A 6,226-nucleotide genomic window follows, 5' to 3' on the forward strand; every position below is an offset into this window, starting at 1 on the left:
TCAAACATCAAAGAAAAGTCCTTTAAGTAACAGAAATCAACAGAAATGCCTTCCTCAAGGTCTTGAAAATTAGTAAATTGTTGATGGTAGTAAGTTGGTTTTGCTTAATTTTCTTCTATTTCCAGCTAGTTATCACTGAACAAATATTTTCAATGTTTTAGAACAAAGATTTCAAGTTTACGTCCTGAGGCATGGATTCATTTATAATTTACTCTCCATTCTTTTATCCTGCTTAATTTTGCTTATGATACTTACAACAAATTAATATATTATAGAGCCATTTTTTATCACCCCGTTCCAAAAGAATGTAAGATCTGCAAATGCAGAGACAATCTCTTAATCATGGTATCCCCAATTCCTAGAATACTGCCTGGCGTATAGTGGACTCTCAGAAAGTATTTGTTGAATCATTGCATTCAGTATTCATTCATTGAACCCCCACTGCATCCTAGACACTGACCTGGCTAGACTTGGGAAGTAAAATCTCCACTTGGACTGTGGAGTTTTTTAAGATGTGATACCCATTAAAACCAGATTGAAAATAATGGAAATGTTTAGGAATAAAATCTGCACATCGTGCCAGTATGTAGATTCATCATTCATTCATTCATCCATTCATTCCACAAATAATTTTTAGAGCCTACCTGCTAGTCACTGGGGACAAAATAACATTAAAGACAGACTCCATCTCTGCAGAAATGGCATTTATATAGTCTTTTGGGGGGAAGACATTAAATAACTAATTAATTACAGTTATGCTAAGTACATTAAAAGAGAGACATAGGGGCCTATAGGTGCCTATATGTACATAAGACATTTCCCAAAGAATGACAACCAAGACCGAAGAGGTAGAAAGGGGTCATACCACACTTGTGGGCCATGTGAAGGATGCACGCTTTATTCTATGAGCAACGGAAGGCTTATAAACAGAGGATCCAGTTTCTCTGTTTAACAGACTACTCTTGTTACCGAATGCAAGTTCAGGTGCCCGACGCACAGTGAGGCCAAAAAACCTCAACATCAGAGTTTGGAGCAAAGAAAGGTTTATTGCAGGCCCATGCAAGGAGAACGGGTGGCTCATGCCCTCCCCCCTCCCCCCCCTGCCCCGCCCCTGAATTCCTTGCAGGGTTTCAGCAAAGCTTTTTAAAGGCAAAGTGAGGAGGGGCATCCCAGGGTATGTGATCAGCTTGTGCACAGTTCTCTGATCCGTTGATGGTGAGGTAGCAGGGAGGTGTCACAGGGGTTAAAATTATCTATATCTATCCTGAGGCAACAGTAGGTCTGGGGGCTATGTGCTCATGATCAACAAGTAGTTAATTTCTTCCATTTGGTGGTGAGTTTTTTGGTTTTTGTTTTTGGCCATGCCACTCAGCATACGGGATCTTAGTTCCCCATCCAAGGAGGAACCTGTGCCCCCTGCATTGGGAGCATGGAGTCTTAACCACTGGACTGCCAGGGAAGTCCCAAGGTGGTGGTTTTTAACATCTGAAAAACTCTGGAGATGTGCATGAGATACTATTATCTGGGTACTTCAGAGAGGAGCTACAGCAGAGGATATAGGGTAACGGTCTATCCTGGGAAGGCCCCATAGGCTGAGTTACACTCTGGGTTCTGTGTGGCTACAGAGATCACTTATATAATGGCAGTACTCAAGGTGTGGCAACAGAGATCGGTTTGTAGACAGCTTTAGAAGATATTTAGGAGGTATAGGTGGCAACAGTGATTGAAAGTGGCTAGGGAAGAGAAAGTTTGTGTGTGTGAGAGAGAGATACCAGGGTTCCTGGCTTGAACTACTGGGTGGATGATGGTGCCTTTACTGGGACGAGGAATGTTGAGGAATTTGGGGTGGAAGAGGATGAGTTCAATTCAGTCACTGCACGTATCTATATATACATAACTGGAAGAGAAGTTTCAGAAACAATGATTACCCTTACTACAGTTGATTCACTCTGATATGTTTTATCAACTTTATTGAAGTATGTTTTACCTGCAATCAAATACATTCATATTACTTGTACAGTTCAGTGGGTTTTGACAAATGTATATACCTCTGAACCTCCACCACAATTAAAATACAGAACATTTCTATCACCTGCAAAAGTTCCCTAGCACCCCTATGCACTCAATTCCCTTTGACCCCTGGCCCTAGGCTTTCTGTCATTATAGATGAGTTTGCATGGTATAGAATTTCATATAAATGGAATCACACAGTATACATACAGTATCTGTGTCAATTTGTATTTGGCTTCTTTCACTCAGCATAATGTTTTTGAGATTCATCTGTAACAGGGATCAGCAAACTACAGGCTGTGGGCCAAATCTGGCCCACTCCTTGTTTATTTAAAGGCTCAAGAGCTAAGAATGGCTTTATGTTTTCAAACAACTTTTAAAAAATCAGAAGAATATTTCATGATGTGAAAATTATATTAAATTCAAAATTCAGTGCCTATAAATAAAGTTTTATTGAGACTTGGTCATGATTCACTTCCTTATGTATTATCTATGGCTATGTTCATGCTACACAGAGCTGAGTAGTTGCAACAGGGCCCAAATGGTCTGCAAAGCCTAAAATATTTTCTACCTGGTGCCTGACAGAAAAAGTTTGCTGATCCCTGCTCTATGGTATTCTGTATATCAGCGGTTTGTTCTCTTTCATTGCTGCGTAATATTCCATTCCATTGCATGGGCAGATCACAATTTATGTCTTCACCTGTTGATGGACATTTGGAGTTTTTCCTAATTATTCTTATTCCATATGTCATGTGCTCTGGTGTTTTCTATTCCATTTGATTTGTTAAAAATTGCTAAACATGACCCAGTAAACTCATTTCACAACGCATTAATGAAGTGACTCTCAGTTTAAGAGCCCAGGTATAGATGTTACTTGAATAATGGAGGATGAGAGTGTGTAGAATAAGGAAAGAAAGGGGCTTTAGGGCTGAGTGCTGAGGAAATCCAACAACTGTATGTTGGTAGTTGGAGGAGCTACTCCAGAACACACTATTCCGGACTTTTACTCTCCCAGACTTTACTTGGATAATTGTCAAGATCTGAATAGAGTATATTGATTAGAAAATAGTATCAAACAACAATGAGGTACCACCTCACACCAGTCAGAATGGCCATCATTAAAAAGTCTTCAAATAGGGGCCTCCCTGGTGGTCCAGTGGTAAAGAATCTGCCTTCCAATGCAGGGGATGCGGGTTTGATCCCTGGTCGGGGAACTAAGATCCTACATGCCACGGGGCAACTATGCCCATGTGCCACAACTATGGAGCTCGTGCACCTCAATGAGAAAGCTCGTGCACCACAACTACAGAGCCCACACGCGCTGGACCCTGAACACCACAACTAGAGAGAAAACCCGCATGCCACAACTAGAGAGAAGCCCGAGGGCCGCAACGAGAGAGAGAAGCCCAAGCGCTGCAACGAAGAGACTGCATGCTGCAACTAAGACCCGATGCGGCCAAAATAAATAAATAAATAATATACATAAATAAAAATAAAAACAAAAGCTACTACTACAAAAGAAAAAAGGTCTTCAAATAAATGCTGGAGAGTGTATGGAGAAAAGTGAACCCTCTTACACTGCTGGTGGGAATGTAAATTGGGGCAGCCACTATGGAGAACAGTATGGAGTTTCCTCAAAAAACTAAAAATACAGAATTGTCATATGATCCAGCAATACCACTCCTGGGCATATATCCAGAGAATATATTCAAAAAGGTGTAATTCAAAAAGATGCATGCACCCCAATGTTCATAGCAGCACGATTCACAATAGCCAAGACACGGAAGCAACATAAGTGTCCATCAACAGATGAATGGATAAAGAAGATGTGGTATATAGGTACAATGGAATATTACTCTGCCATTAAAAAGAATGAAATATTGCCATTTGCAGCAACATGGATGGACCTAGAGATTATCATACTAAGCAAAGTCAGTCAGATAGAGAAAGACAAACAGAAAGTGATAACACTTATATGTGGAGTCTAAAATACGACACAAATGAACCTAGCTACAAAACAAAAACAGACTCATAGATATAGAGAACACGTTTGTGGTTGCCAAGGGAGAGGGAGGGGGAGGGAGGGAAAGATTGGGAGTTGGGGATTAGCAGATGCAAACTATTTTTTTATATATATAGGATGGATAAACAACAAGATCCTACTGTACAGCACAGGGAACTATATTCAATATCCTGTGATAAACTGTAATGGAAAAGAATATGAAAAAGAATATATATATATGTATAACTGAGTCACTTTGCTGTACAGCAGAAATTAAACACAACATTGTAAATCAACTATACTTCGATAAAAATTTTTTTAAAGAGGAAATAGTATCAATGTTAATTTCCTGATTTTATTACTTGTATTGTGGTTGTGAAGGAGGATGTCCTTCTTTGGGGGGAAATATACACTAATTTATTTAGAAATCAAAGGGCATCATCTGCAACTGACTATGAAATGATTCACAAAAAAAGTAATATGTGTATATACATATTTATTTAGAGAGAGAACAATGAAGCAAGTATGGTAAAATATTAACATTTGGGGAATTTGAGTGAAGAGTTTTAAAAATTTCTTTGTACTCTTCTGACAACTTTCCTACAAGTTTGAAATTACATAAAAAAAAACCCAAAAATGAAAGTAGAGTGATATGAAATCATATCTCGGACTTACACTCTCGAAGAACCTCCCTCAGATATAAAAATGTGTATGGTATAAGAAAATCCACAGTCCTTCCCATTCAGGTCAGAATTAATGTAAGTTAAAGAATATTAGTGCCTGCTAACAACACAAAAAGAGAGAAAACCAGGTACTCTGTGCCTCTTGGTGAAGAGAACAACACCATCTTTGACTACTTTTCCCCAAACTTCAAATCTGAATCTGATTAAGCCTAAGTCCAACTGCCAATCTGCAGGAAATATAGAGAACAGAGGAAAACCCAGACTAAGGGAAATTCTAGAACAATAATCTGGTGTCTTCAACAAATAAGTTGCAAATGAGGAAAAAGGTATAGGAAAACCTATAGATTAAAAGAGACTAAAAAGATATATAGATATAGATACAGATATAGATACAGATGGGGCTTTGTTTCAGTTTTTGTTTTTGTTTTTAAAGATGAAGCTAAGCTGTTGTGTTTAGGGATGCATCTTTGGGTGATAAAACTACAAAGAAAACGTAAGTGCATGATTACTATAAATGTGGGGGAGTGGTTATTTTTTCTTGGGAGGGGACTGGGATTGTTTTGGGGCTTATGGAATATCTGAGAAGGTTCCTTTCATGGGGGGGATGGTGATTATAGGGTGTTAGTGATTATAGGGTGTTAGTCAATGACAATTCATTTCTTTTAAGTTGTTTTCTATATTTTAACAATAGAAAGATTAAAAAAAATTTGTTAGTGAACTTGGTGTAACTAATGAAGTAAGGTAGGATACAAATGGTCTCAGGGTTGCCACCTCAAGTCGCCTTTAGGGACTGCAGACTTCTCTCTCAAAATTTTAAAATATTAAAAAATGATTGAAATCTAGTTTTTACAGGCAATTTAATTTAAATTTTTTAATTCATAAGAGAAAATGCATGCAAATGATAAAAATTCAAATAGTGCAGAAGAATATAAAATGGAATATTGCCATTTCTTTTCTTTCATCTCCAAACTCCTAGTCCCATTCCTCCAAAGCCTTTACCTTCTACTTTGTAAAAAATATCCTTATATCTGTTTCTTAATTCAGAAAAAATATATTGACTCCTTACTATAAAAATGAGAAATTTATTGCCATTTGCATCAGCTTTCCTATCTTCTCCAACTCCTGATTTTTGTTAATTTTATTTCTTCCGAGGTTTCATTTATGTCTTTAAATATTGTAGTTAAAACTTTGAATCTTGATTTAGCTCTTTTATTCACTGTTTTAAATGCTTTTGTTTATTTATGCCCGCGTTGGGTCTTCATCCCTGCGCGCAGGCTTTCTCTAGTTGCGGTGAGTCGGGGCTACTCTTCCTTGTGGTGCTTGGACTTCTCATTGTGGTAGCTTCTCTTGTTGCGGAGCACGGGCTCTAGGTGCACGGGCTTCAGTAGTTGTGGTATGTGGGCTCAGTAGCTGTAGTGCATGGGCTTAGTTGCTCTGCAGCGTGTGGGATTTTCCCGGACCAGGGCTCGAACCCATGTCCCCTGCATTGGCAGGTGGATTCTTAACCACTGCGCCACCAGGGAAGTCCTTG

This window comes from Globicephala melas, chromosome 15, assembly GCF_963455315.2.
Source record: "Globicephala melas chromosome 15, mGloMel1.2, whole genome shotgun sequence".
NCBI lineage: Eukaryota > Metazoa > Chordata > Mammalia > Artiodactyla > Delphinidae > Globicephala > Globicephala melas.